The following is a 15,786-nucleotide window of genomic DNA, read 5'->3' on the forward strand; positions in this document are numbered from 1 at the left end:
GCTGTTTGATCCATCCTAACAGTTAAAAGAGGGCTGAATATTAAAAGGGCCTATCCACCTTATTCCTACGGCCCATGAGGCTTTGCGCGAATTGTGGGAGCTACTTCCGGTGCTGCCCCAACCGGCGTTTGTTTACATGCTGAGTGAACGCGTTAACCCTCTTTCTCCGAGCGTCGGGGATATAAAACATGTGGAAACACCACCTGTCACAGCTCAAACGGGACAATATCATCTCACCTCTGCCTCCTGCTGTTGAGGGATGGGAGGACGACCTGAAGAAGTGAAGAAATGCTTAGAAGATGAGAAGTATCTCATTCTTCCCAATGGGCAAAGTGGATACTCCTCCAGGTGGGTAAATATTGTTACTTATCAGTACTCGAGATGAGGGGGGATGGCATCCCCCCTGAAATAAAAACGGTCCAAATCATCCCCCTTTCCATCCCTTATGTCATTTCATTAATGAATGTGGTTTTACTGCTATTTCAACATTTAGAGTCATCACCAGAAAATAACATTTGGCAATTTTCACCTGTTTGAAGTAAATTTTCACCTGAAATAAGTAGGAAAATCTGCCAGTGGGACAAGATTTATCTTCTTATTACAAGCAAAAAAATCTTGTTCCACTGGCAGATTTTTCTACTTATTTTAAGTGAAAATCTACTTGAAACAGGTGAAAATTGTTCTTTTTTCCAGTGATGAGTCTTGTTTTAAGTGTAATGAGATTTTTTTTTTACTAAAATGAGACATTTTAAATAGAAATAAGACAAATATTCTTGTTAAGATTTTGAGTTTTTGCAGTGATCCATTTTACTTATCCTGTGAAGGACAGAGTCATATTGATAAGTTCAGATATTGTTGTGTTTTGATGTATTTGATGTAAGCCCAGTGGATATTTAAAGCTTACGGAAGGCTGCATTTAACTGCTGCTATGTCATTCCTGCAGTATTTCTGTAGGTGTTTTTGGTCAGTGCTATTGTTTGTAATATATTATATTATTTGTAATCAGCACAAATTATCTGTCCCCATATGATAAAATCCACCACCCCCCCTGATTTTTTTTTACAACTCGAGTACTGCTTATAATCTATGAACTAATGTGACAGGTAGGCTACTTGTGAACCTACATTAAGACAAACTGTAAGCCATCTTTTATATTTATTCTTTCAGGTCCAGCTGGCAGTGATGTGCCTGGGGCTGCAGAGCTGCAAGCTGGTTATCTGGACCAACTGAGCACCTGGAGTTCCACATTTCATTTGACAAAGACTTCAGATACACACATGAAACACCTCCAGAACTTTCACATACTTCACACAAACATTTGTAGATGAATTTGGTACAAAGAAGATTCAGCTCTGCCCCTCTGTTTAAAGCTAGGGGGAAAACAGTACAACAGACTTCATTTTTGTTTTCAGTTTTATTAAAAACAGAACCTGAAAGATCCCCTCCTGACATATTAGGACATACAATATAGGGACATGAATCAAAACATTTTAACACAAAAATATTGTTTAACAAAAGCACATTACATTTGTGTCTTAAGTGAGAGAAATTCAGTTTACTGTTGGAGGATTTAAGAAACCAGAAAATATTCACACCTGACTAACTGAAATCACAATATTTAGACTTTTATCTCCTCAAAAAATAACAATTGCAGCTGGACCTCAGTTGTTTTCAGAAAATGTTAAATGAATGAAATATGTAAGTGCAGCTCTACAAACTACATACAGCACTTAACCTGTTGAGAGTTATGTGTTAAAGATACTGTAAGTGTAACTGTACCTAAATTGTTTTCAGAAAATGTTAAATGAATGAAATATGTAAGTATGTTTAAGTGCAATATTAAATGTCTTCTCACTTTTCTCTTGAAATAAACTCAGCTCTTTAATTCACTAAACCAGCACAAATCTTGAGCATTTTGTCAATTTTGGGCACAAAGTTAATTTGGTCCTGTTTGAGAAAGAATCTTGTACATCTCCAGGTTCCTTATTCAACATGAATGCGGGCGTGAGCAATGCGGCGTGTGTGAGTGACCTCCTCACTGGTCAGCTGGCATCCTTTGCGTGTGAATGCTGGAATGATTAGCTTCCCCCTACGCTCCTCCAGCAAGTCTCTAACTGTGAAACCACGGTCACCCATCACCTCATCTCCAGCACGTAAATAATAGAATAGGTGTGGTCCTCCATCCCTGGGTCTGACCACTGTGTTTGGGCATCACAGGAAGCTTTGGTGTTGATCACAGCTCCTCCTCCTGATCCATCTGGTCAGGCTCATCTGAGGGAGCAATACAGTACACAATTATTAAGATAAGATATGATACATTAGGGTTTTCCCTACCACTATAACACCCCCAGCCCCCTCATCAAATGTACCTGGGGGAAGACCCACAACCCCCCACCTGCAACCACATCACCTAAGCCCTCCAGAAGTTTAGGAAAATACCGGTACATTATCACAGCCAGTACTGGAGTTGATGGGGGATGAGGGGGATGGCATCCCCACCCTGAAATAAAAACGGTCCAAATCATCCCCCCTGTAAAACTGCCATCCCCCCTTTACATCCCTTATGTCAGTTCATCAATGAAAGTGGTTTTACTGCTATTTCAACATTTACATTTAACATTCTGGTTAGAGTCATCACCACAAAAATGTGACAATTTTCACCTGTTTCAGGTAAATTTTTACTTGAAATAAGTAAGAAAATCTGCCAGTGGGACAAGATTTATCTTCTTATTACAAGCAAAAAAAGTCTTGTTGCACTGGCAGATTTTTTTACTTATTTTAAGTGAGACAGAGTCATATTGATAAGTTCAGGTTTTTTGGTCAGTGCTATTATTTGTAATATATTATATTATTTGTAATCAGCAAAAATTATCTATCCCCATATGATAAAATCCACCATCCCCCGATTTCTTTTTTACAACTCGAGTACTGCTCACAGCTAAGATTTAAAATTTAATTAACAAAAAACTTTTTTCTTATCAACATGTCTGTAGTGAAACTATTGTATTTTTATTCTAATGCTGCCCTGCAGTCCGTGCCATAAACACACTTTGTATTTTAACTGCACAGAAAATAATAATAAATAATACTAAAGGTTGTCATTACCGGACAAATACAACAATGCTGTGTCCTCCATACACCTGGAATCATACCTGATATTCTCATGAAATTAACCTGAAATCATACCTGATGTTCTCATGATATTAACCTGGAATCATACCTGATATTCTCATGATATTAACCTGAAATCATACCTGATATTCTCATGACATTAACCTGAAATCATACCTGATATTCTCATGACATTAACCTGAAATCATACCTGATATTCTCATGACATTAACCTGAAATCATACCTGATATTCTCACGTCATTAACCTGAAATCATAACTGATATTCTCATGACATTAACCTGAAATCACACCTGATATTCTCATGACATTAACCTGAAATCTTACCTGATATTCTCATGACATTCCTGTCAATCCTCTGAGGATTCCCGTCTCTCCTCCGGCAGTCTGTCGGATCCGAGCCACAAAGTATGATGCAGGTTTTCCTCCACAAAACGACGTACCCGAGCTCCGCAAGGACATTTTAGTAAATGCTACGGTTGATAAACATGTTAAACATTAAATGTCAGAAAACAAAACCGTAACTTCTCTGCTAGATTGAAAGCAAATTGCTTTAAAATAAACCGCTGTTCATGCTCATCTGCCATGGTTAGTCAATGGCGTTACGTAACTTCCGGCGGCTAACCGGAAGTTACTCCCACAGCAGTTTCTACAGTAGAGGCTCCAGGAATAAGGTGGATAAAGGGCCTATGTTTAATTAAATATATGTTACAATTACAGTGCTTTTAAAAGAGAATAAATAGATTTAATGTGTTAAAAATATAAATAGTGAGTTTAAATATATTATATCATTTCATTTACATGTTGAAGTGAATGTTGTGATTGGGTGTACATGATTTGCAGCTAATTGACACTGGGATATCTTGTGTGATGTGATGTAATTCTATTCATTTTTGCAATGATTAGACAGTGTGTATCTTTCATGATTGATATACTAAGAGAGGAAATGTTAACGATAGTGATGATTTAAGGAGATCGATAGAGAGAAAATTAGATTATAACATGCATTCTTCGCTGTTTGCATAGATTGTTTTTTTTCCCCGACCCAGTCGATCGGGATCTGAACTTAATGTTCAGTGGCGAGCCAATTTAAATGGAAGATTGACTGTGGAGGAACCAGCAACGCGGTGTGGCCAGCCGCAGGATCCATCTGCAGAGCACAGCATCGTCGATTCCCTCTTCATTAACAGACAGATAAGACTAACACTCAAAATCTACCCAGGTAGTTCGAACACAGACATTAAAGAACACACACTCATACACAAGAAGACCTTTGCTTCTTTCCTTAAAGGAGCAGTACGCATTGGACATTGAACTCTTTATTTTGAAGAAACTTCCATTTTATTTTATTTATTTTTATGGGCCCATTTATTGTGCATTTGTGCAGACTAGGAAGCCGGCTTAGGTAGGCAGGGTCTGTAAACTGATGTTTATTATTTTGTGAACAATACATTGAATTCAAACCATTCCGTTGTGTGTGTGTATACGGTAATTCTGCTGACACAGGTATTCAGGCTCTTCAGTCGTTCCTAGACCTTACTGATACTGGTTCAATAAATATCATCTATATACTTACCTTCGGTAACCGTTACACTGGCATTTTAGTAGTTTGCTGCCAAAACAGATGCATTTAGCCAACTGGAAAAGAGATCAACAATCGTCTTTTTACCCTTTAAAAAAAGGATAACAAGGGTGTGGAATGCTGATCTTAATTGAGCCCTTAATTCCCAGCATTACGTTTGGATCAAAGCAAACACAGCAGGAACACCACATACCCAATGTCAAGCATGATGGTGGAGGGATGGAGATTTTAGACCTGGAGGCCTGTCAGTCATTAAGTGAACCATGCACTCCTCTGTAGGCTGGAGTCTTCTAGAGTACATCTGCCTGAAAGAGGAATATTGGCTTTTGTGTCATATGACATTACAATCATACCAAAAAACATAGGCATGATGCACATATTTATATAGCAGAATAAAAATGAACCAAGGTTGATCAAACTGTTGTATGAGCTCAAAAAATGATGTGACAGAAGGAGCAGCTGGATGCTTGAAGACAACACTGGAACTGGAAAGATCTCTGTCCCTCCGTCCATCCCTACATCCGTCCGTCCATCCCACTTTGCTCAACTAAGTGCTTGCATTTTGCTGTTTGATTTGATTTGATTTGTTTATTTGCACAACATAAAAAACGGTACAAAAGTTTAAATAAACATAAAAAAACATGAAAATATGTGCAGGTGAGAAAGGAAGCCCTAAATGGGCTTATTCAAAGTTCTCACCAGGAAAAATAGATTGTATTGAACTAATAGCAAGGACAAAAAAACAAAAAAACAAGAAAAAAAAAAACAGCATTCAAAAAAGATGGATATAAACAGACAATTTCTCGGTGTGCACGTGCAGAAGTGAGTCCACATTAAGTGGAAGCACTTCTAGACGCTTGGTCAATAAGGCTGGTCTTCAATCTCTGTTTAAAACTATTAATAGACAGTGTTCAGGGCCTAATTCCAACGGTCAGCTGACGGACAGCAGGTTTACATGCTGGATAGGCTGCCAGTTCATCTCAGATCCGTCTGTTTTCAGGAGTCTACCCTACATGAGTCACTGGCCTTTTGCAGTACAAAGTATTGTAGGCTAAAACTTGCATACTTGGTACTACAAACTTTTCTTCAGAGGATGGGAGGAAATCATTTGGTCATTCTAGTATTGGAAAACATTTGCACACACCTGAAGTTAAGAGGCAGTTTAAGATGATGACACACAGCTGTACATCGCCGTGTCTCCTGATGACACAGGGCCTATTGATTCCCTTTTATACTGTATTTTAGATATCAAGTCATGGATGGCAGATAACTTCTTACAGCTCAACCAGGACAAAAAGAGGTTTTAGTTATTGGTCCTGAAGACAAGAGAGAGAAACTTTTACCAAAATTGAGTGATTTGAAACCCTCTCAGTGTGTGAGAAACCTGGCCGTCCTTTTCGACTCTGAGCTTAATTTTATTCCACACATCAGAAACACCACAAAGTTAGGTTTTTACCATCTTAAGAATATAGCCAGAGTCTGCCCATTTCTCTCTCTGGCCAGCACAGAGGTGCTAATGCATGCTTTTATTTCTAGCAGGTTACATTACTGTAACGCCCTGCTTTCTGGTTTTCCCAAAAAGAGTATGTCACAGCTCCAACTGCTCCAGAATTCAGCAGCATGCGTGCTGACGAAGACCAGAAGGCGGGCTCACATTACACCAGTTTTAGAATCGCTGCATTGGCTCCCTGTACGCTTCAGGGTCCATTTTAAGGTTCTTTTACTTGTTTTTAAGTGTCTTAACGGCCTCAGCCCTTCTTATCTCTCAGACCTGCTTTTACCATATCGGCAGAGTCTGTCCATGCTTTTAAAGGTCGTCTCAAGACTCAACTTTTTAAATTAAAGCTGCAAGCAGCGATGAACGGGCCCTCGCACCCTTGTGCACGTTCAGGCTGCAGTGGAAGCGCTTGTATGACTTGCATGTAGATTTTTCAGGGCTGGACATTTAGCGGATGACACCACCCACGACTCTCTCTATCAAACCATTCAAAAGTTATGGCAGAAAATAGGGACTATCAAATATTCACCAATCACAAGAAGGGGCGGGGCTATTTCAGACCAATGAAGGTCAAGTAGTCAATACCGAATCCGATGACACCACCCACATGTCTTTATCACAACCCGTTCAAAAGTTACGGCAGAGAATAGGGACTATCTAATATTGACCAATCCGAAAAAGAGGCGGGGCTAATTTGCACCAATTATGTTAACGGACTCAAAGCCGAGTCCGATGACACCACCCACGACTCTTTATATTAAACCATTCAAAAGTTATGGCAGAAAGTAGGAACTATCAAATATGGTTACAGGTGATACAGGTATGTACCGATTTTCGTGCATGTACGCATGTACGTCAAACCGTATTGTGGGGCTTGAGGCACAAAGTTTTCTAAGGGGCGCTGTTGAGCCTTTAGGCCACGCCCATTAATGCATCATGAAATGTCCAATTTATCGCCAGGCCTGGCTTGCGTGAAAAATTTGGTGACTTTTGGGGAACTATCAAATATGGACCAATCAGATAAAGGGTGGGTGCGCTTTTTGGCATCTAGCGTTGCCACGGTAATGCTTTTGAATGAGAAAAGTAATGCGCGTCGTCGCAGGAGGAGACCACATTTTGATGTATAACACACCTGGGTGTATGTTACGGTTCGGGACGTATTAACAGCCGACAAAATGGCATAAATTGCGCCAAATTTACACGATTAATTCAAAATGTTAAAAATGGCCAACTTCCTGTTCGTTTCGGCCATTGCGCCAAGAGACTTTTTTTTTAAATTGCAACATGATACAGATGTGTACTGATTTTTGTGGATGTACGTCAAACTTTATTGTGTGACTTGAGGCACAAATTTTTCTATCATTAATGGCATTAATTCAAATACACGGATATGATACCTTAGAACATGATTTTACAGCTTTTTGGTATATATCTATTTTCTAGTCTGGTAGAGTCCTCCCCTAGGAAAAACAACACCAACCGCTGCTGGGGTCATGTGCAGTTTCCCATTGAAACAACATCTCACACTACTGAGGTTAGATGAAAAACATTAATTAGATGAAGTTGGTAATTAAAGATTACAATATTTACATAGCAGCACGGTGGCTTAGTGGTTAGCACTGTTGCCTCACAGCAAGAAGGTCCCCGGTTCGACTCCCAGGCCCGCCAGGGGTCTTTCTGTGTGGAGTTTGCATGTTCTCCCCGTGCTTGCGTGGGTTCTCTCCGGGTACTCCGGCTTCCTCCCACAGTCCAAAAACATGCATATTAGGTTAATTGGTGATTCTAAATTGCCCGTAGGTGTGAGCGTGAGTGTGGTCGTGAGCATGGTTTGTGTGTTTATATGTGGCCCTGTGATGGACTGGTGACCTGTCCAGGGTGTAACCCCCGCCTCTCACCTGAAATGAGCTGGGATAGGCTCCAGCAGACCCCCGTGACCCCGCAAGGGATAAAGCGGGTATAGATAATGTATGGATGGATGGAATATTTACATATCATCACACTCATCACACCAGTAAACAGGAGAAACCACAATGGTCAATTCTCGCCAAATACAGTAAATTCCAATTGTCCCTGAACGCACCAGTGGATGAAAGATGCAGTGGATGAAGAAATAATCGGCAATTTCCGAATTCCGACAGTGTATATTTTAATTTTTTCTATTCAATTCAATTTTATTTATATAGCGTCTAATACAACAAAAGTTGTCTCTAGACGCTTTCCAGAGACCCATAACCAGAACATGACCCCCGAGCAGTTATTACATAAACAATGGCAGGTAAAAACTCCCCTAGTGGGAGAAAAACCTTAAGCCAAACAGTGGCAAGGAAAAACTTTTAGGAGGGAAGAAACCTTGAGCAGAACCAGGCTCATAAGGGGGGACCCTCCTGCCGAAGGCCAAACTGGTGGGTCAGGGACGGCAACAGCACAGCAGGCAGGTGGAAGCAGCAACGGGATGACCGGGGGGGGGACCGCAGGCTAGCATGCAGCTCCCGAAGCTCCGGCCCAATCATCCCAAAAGTCCCAGGTTGGGGTGCAGGGTCGGGGAAAGGTTGAGAAGGGGCAGGGCCAGGGAGAGGAGTCTTGACGGACAAACCTCTTCCCCGCCTGCCCGGGCCGTTACCCTGCCCCCCTCACTCCCACGCTGCAGGTTCCGGTGTCCGGCAGAGGATGCTGCAACATGGACAAAAGAGAAAAAAAGGGAGGAGAAGGGGGGGCCAGCACAAGAAACTACAGGAGCGACTCTAACACATTAGAGTTTACACTACCTAGAGATTTTCCAACACCAGCTAGAGGTCTACTAAACACTAACTATAGGCTTTACTAAACAGAAATGTTTTAAGTTTAGTTTTAAAGGTGGAGGTGGTGTCAGCCTCCTTAACCCAGATTGGAAGTTGGTTCCATAGTAGTGGTGCCTGATAGCAGAACGCCTGCCCTCCAAATCTACATTTGGATACTCTAGGAACTACGAGTAAACCTGCACTCTGAGAACGGAGAGCTCTCACAGGAACATAAGGCACTATCAGGTCTTGTAAATACTGCGGAGCTAAGCCGTTTTGGGCTTTATACGCAAGTAATACAATTTTAAATTGGATTCTGAATTTTACGGGTAACCAATGGAGCGACGCTAACACTGGAGAGACGTGGTCTCTCCTGCTAATTCCTGTCAGTACTCGTGCTGCTGCATTCTGGATCAGCTGGAGCCTATTCAGCAAATTACTTGGACATCCTGCTAACAACACATTACAGTAATCTAGTCTAGAAGATACAAACGCATGAACTAGTTTTTCTGCATCACTCTGCGAGAGGATTTTCCTAATCTTTGCAATATTACGGAGATGGAAAAATGCTATTTTACAAACCTGATTGACATTCAATTCAATTCAATTTTATTTGTATAGCGTCTAATACAACAGATGTTGTCTCTAGACCAGGGGTCACCAATCCTGGTCCTCGAGGGCCGGTGTCCTGCAGGTTTTATATGTTTCCCTGCTTTAACACACCTGATTCTAATTAATCATCGTCATCAGCTTGTCATCCAGGGCTGCACAATTCTGTTGATGACACAGTCACTTGTATCATGGTGCAATGAAGCAGGGAAACATCTAAAACCTGCAGGGACACCGGCCCTCGAGGACCAGGATTGGTGACCCCTGCTCTAGACGCTTTCCAGAGATCCAAAACATGAACATGAACATAAACATAAACATAAACCCCCGAGCAATTATTATATAAACAATGGCAGGTAAAAACTCCCATAGTGGGAGAAAAGCCATAAGCCAAACAGTGGCAAGGAAAAACTCCCCTTTAGGAGGGATGAAACCTTGAGCAGGACCAGGCTCATAAGGGGGGACCCTTCTGCCGAAGGCCAGACTGGGGGAGTCAGGGACGTCAGCAGCACACAGCAGGCAGGTGGACGCAGCAGCGGGATGACCAGAGGTGGGGGGGGGGGGCGTCAGCAGCACACAACAGTCATGTGGAAGCAGCAGCGGGATGACCAGAGGGGGGGGGGGGGGGGGCAGGCAGGCGCTATTTTACAAAGGCGCTATTTTACAAACCTGATTTAATTGATTGGCGGTTTAAACGACAAATCCTGATCGAAAACAACACCAAGGTTTCTCACAGTTGCACTGGAAGCCATCGCATGACCATCTAGTCCCTTCCTAAGATGCTCTGGACCAAGAATGATAACCTCTGTTTTATCTGAATTTAGAAGCAATAAATTTATGGACATCCAGTCCTTGATGTCCTTAAGACATGCCTGAAGTTTAACTAACGGTTCTGTTTCATCCGGCTTCATAGACAAATAGAGCTGCGTATCATCAGCATAACAATGAAAGTGTATGCCGTGATTCTGGATTATACTTCCCAACGGCTGCATGTATTTGAACAAGATTGGCCCTAGCACTGAACCCTGCGGAACACCATAACAGACCCTTGACTGTTCTGAAGAAACTTCATGTACATGAACAAACTGGAACCTGTCAGATAGATATGATTTAAACCAACGTAGAGCTGTCCCTTTAATCCCAACAACATGCTCTAACCTGTGCAGTAAAATTCCATGATCTACAGTGTCAAAAGCAGCACTGATGTCCAGTAGAACCAGTATGTACACTAATCCCTTATCTGAGGCCATAAGAAGGTCATTCGTGACTCGAACCAGTGCTGTCTCTGTGCTATGATGCATTCTGAATCCTGACTGAAAGACTTCAAACAGATCATTTCTATACAAATAGTCACATAACTGGCTCGAAACTGCCTTTTCCAGAAATTTAGATACAAATGGAAGATTAGAAATTGGTCTATAATTAGCTAAGGTGTCTGGGTCAAGAGAAGGTTTTTTAAGTAAAGGTTTAATTATTGCCACTTTGAAAACCTGTGGTACATATCCTAAATTTAGGGATAGGTTAATTTGGTCCAGTATTGTCGTACCAATAAGAGAAAAAATATGTTTGAATAGTCGAGTCGGGATGGGGTCTAACATACATGTGGTTGACTTAGCTCTATTAACGAGTGAAGTCAGCTCAGGGAGGTCTATAGGATCAAAACAGTCTAGAGTCAAGTCAGAGCCTAGGGAAGTCGCTAAAGCTGAAGAAACACCTACAACCGACTAGTTGATTTCTTTAATTCTCGTGATTTTACTGTTAAAGAAGCTCATAAAGTCTTCACTACTGAGAGCTGCAGGAATGCACGGCTCAACGGAGTTGTGACTCTTTGTCAGCCTGGCTACAGTGCTGAACAGAAAAAGTGGTTTACTTTTGTTATCCTCTATCAACGTTGAATAATAAGCTGTTCTGGCTTTGCGAATGGCTTTTTTATATACTATTAGAATATCTTTCCATTCACGATAAGAGTCTACAGACTTACAAGAGTACCACTTCCTTTTCCATTTTACGCACGTTTTGTTTCAACATGCGAATATCTGAATTATACCAGGGAGTTAAGCTCCTGCGGCTAGAAACCCTCCTTTTCAAAGGAGCAACTTCATCTAAAGCTGAATGCAACAAATCAGCAGTGTTACTAGCAAGGAAATCAACATCTGTAGAGGAAGAACCCAGGTCACTGGCCTCTACTGCTTCACTATTTTCCACTGTCATATGAGCAATGGCCTCCCTAAATTTAGCAATAACTTCATCAGACAAACATCTGCTAAAATAATACCTCCTATTTTGCACTTCAACATCAACCAAATTAAATTCAAACGTTATTAAGTAATGGTCGGATAAAAGGGAGTTTACAGGTGACACCGACAGATCATCAGTTTCAACACCGTAGTTGAGAACGAGATCGAGAGTATGATTAAAACAGTGTGTCGGTTTATCCACTTTTTGTGAGATACCCATTGATTCTAGAAGAGAATTGAAAGGTAATTTAAGATAATCGCTTTCAACATCCATATGAATATTAAAATCACTCACTATGATGAATTTATCTGTACTGATCAATAATCCAGAAAGGAAATCTGAAAATTCAGACAGAAACTCTAGATAAGCACCAGCAGGGGGCCGGTACACTACCACTAACACAACTGGCTTCTCTGATTTCCAGCTCGGAAATTTCAGACTAAGCGTGAGGCTTTCAAATGTATTATAATTGCACTTAGGTTCAATTTTTGTTTGGAGACTGGAGTTATAAATTGCTGCGACTCCTCCGCCTCGGCCCGTGCTTCTAGGAATGTGATTATTAAAGTAGCCGGGCGGAGTCGATTCATTCAAACTAACATACTCTTCCTCCTGTAACCATGTTTCTGTTAAGCAGAAAACATCACTCCTGCTCTCTGTAATTATATCATTTACTAACAGAGACTTAGAGCTTAACGATCGTATATTTAGTAATCCGCATCTAATTTTTCGGTCTGTAATTGGTACCAAATGTACATTGGTTTTAATTTTAACAAGATTATTTTGGTTAACGCCTCTATAACGCCGCACCTGGTGAACTTTTGGAGGGCGGGGAACTGCAACCACTTCTATTTTGCTAGGCACCTGGTTAGAGTCGCCAATATCATGTAATCCTACAGTTTTAGAGTCGCTAATTACATAATGCAATCATACAGTTTTATTGGCAGGCGTTGGTCCTCGGGAAGTAGCAGAGAAGCGTGTAAGAGGCTCTGCATCCTGGCCTGGACCCTGGATTGTCAGGGGGAGTGTCTAATAACATTGGCCAGATTTCTAGACATAAGAACTGCACCATCCCGGGTGGGATGAATGCTGTCCCTTCTAATCAGACCGGGCTTTCCCCAGAACGTCTCCCAATTGTCAATAAAGTCCACGTCGTTTTCTGAACACCACCGATAAAACCAGCGACGGAGCGAGAGCATGAGACTAAACATGTCATCGCTGGTCAGATTGGGGAGGCGGCCAGAGAAACCTACGGAGTCCGGCATACTTTTGGCGTAGTTACACACCGAGACAATATTCATTTTAGTGACTTCCGACTGGCGAAGACGGGAGTCATTAGCTCCGACATGGATGATAACTTTACCATATTTACGATTACCCTTTGCCAGTAGCTTCAAATTTGCTTCAATGTCGCCTGCTCTGGCCCCCGGGATGCATCTAACTATGGTCTCTGGAGTCTATGGAGTCTATGGAGTCTCCAATCACCAGGGTCGGCTTCTCAACGAGTGAGTCGCTGAGTGGGGAAAATCGGTTAGACACATGAAGCGGGTGGTGGTGTTCCGTGAGTCCTTTAGGACTACGCTTCTTCCGAACCGTCACCCACCAGCCCTGACTGGTCGGGAGCTGCAGGGGAGCTAACAGCTGCTGCTACAGGCCGGTCCGCCGCTAGCTTAGCCTGGTTAGCTGACGAGTCTATCGGACTATGGTTTAGTTGGCCGAACCGGACCTCTAAATGACTGAGCCTCGCCTCCAGTCCTGCAAATAAACTACACTTTTAGCACTTACCGTCTTCACTAAAGGAGGCAGAGGAAAAGCAAAACATTTCACACACTGAGCAGCAAAGAGGAGAATCGGTGGGAGACGGAGAGGCCATGCTAAGATGCTAACAGAGGCTAACGTACAGAAAATGTATCGGTGATTGGTGACAGTGAAAGTTACGGAAGAGAAAATGAGCGAGTGTTGACAGAACAGAACTGTACCAGATATAGTGCTATTTTACCAGAAAACAATCTAAGTTTTAGACAAAAAAGTCGGGAGAGATCAGAGCCTGCAAACGCCGTGAGACGGCAGCAGACCGCAACACCAGGAAGTGACGCGATGCGTGACGCAATACGTTACCCAATCACAAAGCAGGAGTAGAACCGGGACGAAAACCGCATTGTTCCTCCTGCTGCCTTCTGCACCTTCTGCTATAAAAAAATACAAAAACAGTCAATGAAAAATTAACAATAGGAAGCCATAATAATATTTAATAATAATAATAATTTGTAATAATAATATTACAAAGTTCACTCTCACTCATTTGACATCATTTGGATGGGTAAATTATTCACAAAAATGAATAGTAAATGGAAAATAAGCGCATATAACCCCTCTCATAATAATGAATTTATACATTTATCAATATGCCATACCATATGTCTTTGTTAAAGAGCATAATACAAAGTCTTTCAGCATAAAAGTACGTATTTTTAATGTGTGACAGCGTCCTGTATCATAACTAAATCTCTGCGCTTTGTAACAAACCAAACTGTCTGAAAATCAGGGAAAAATTCGAGGAGTTATGGATGATTATAGTCGGGGATAAAACCTTCCTCAGTAGAAATAAATGCAATGGATACCCATCCAAGATGGCGGGGGCGTCGGCCCCATCCAAGATGGCAGCCGCGCTGAACGTCAGCTTGTATGGTCAGTTAGTGCTAATCGGGCTGAGTGTTTGAAAGTTTGAACGATGTCTCTACGATAAAGTTCGGCCGAGCAATAAGCGTCTGAATTTTCGCCTTTTTTTTGCTGTTTGGCAACTAGCGTTGCCACAGTAACCCCTTTGACTGAGAAAAGTAATGCCCATCGAGGCACGAGGGAGGCGCATCCAATGATGTATGCTATGTGTGGGTGCACGTTGCAGTTCGGGCCATATTAACGGACGAAAAAAGAGTGCGGAATAATAATAAGGAAGAAAAGGGAAACCTTGATATGGGCATGCCCTACTGCCCATTCGTCCCCTCTCGGTTGTATGGTTGTATCGCATTCATTCCTGTGCTCCCTATAGTTATTAATGGGGTGCGCTTTTTGGCATCCAGCGTCCCCACGGCAACGCTTTTGACTGAGAAAAGTAATGCCCATCGAGGCACGATGGAGAAGCATCTAACGATGTATGCCATGCATGGATGCATGTTCTGGTTCAGGCTATGTTAACGGATAGGGTTTTTTTTTCCACCATGGTAAAAAACCCCATCCGAATGAATGAGGCCATTTGGCATGGATTTTGACATAAAATTTCCTTAAATCACAGCTTCATGAAATTTAAATATGTTGAAGTCCACAGCGTGCCGAGTCTGGGAACCTTTGTACGATGTCTGTACGATAATCTGTTGCCTAGCAACAAGCGTCCAAAGTCAAACGGAAATAAAGAAAAAAATGAAAGGTCAATATCGCAAAAACTTTAATAAATGGCATAATGAGTTTGTACGGTCCGTTAGTGCCAATCGGGCCAAGTGTTTGAAAGTTTGAACGATGTCTCTACGATAAAGTTCGGCCGAGCAATAAGTGTCCGAATTTTTGCCTTTTTTTTTGCTTTTTGGCATCTAGCGTTGCCACGGTAACACTTTTGAGTGAGAAAAGTAATGCCCATCGAGGCATGATGGAGACGCATCCAACGATATATGCCGTGCATGGGTGCATGTTCCGGTCCGGGCAGCATTAACAGATGGTTTATTCACATGCTCCCCCATACAAATGCATAGGTTTTTGTTGCCATGGCAACAAGCTCCATAGGATAGAATGGGACAATTTGGCTTCAATATCTCAAAAGCTCTAAACGACAGCGTAATGAGACCTCAGTATGTTGTAGTCCACAGCAACCCGAGTCTTTTAACGTTGAATCAAAGTCTCTACGATATTGCGTTGCCGCGCAACAAGCGTCCAAAATTCCGTTAGCATCAAAATGAGCAAAGT

This window comes from Cololabis saira, chromosome 7, assembly GCF_033807715.1.
Source record: "Cololabis saira isolate AMF1-May2022 chromosome 7, fColSai1.1, whole genome shotgun sequence".
NCBI classification, from domain to species: domain Eukaryota; kingdom Metazoa; phylum Chordata; class Actinopteri; order Beloniformes; family Belonidae; genus Cololabis; species Cololabis saira.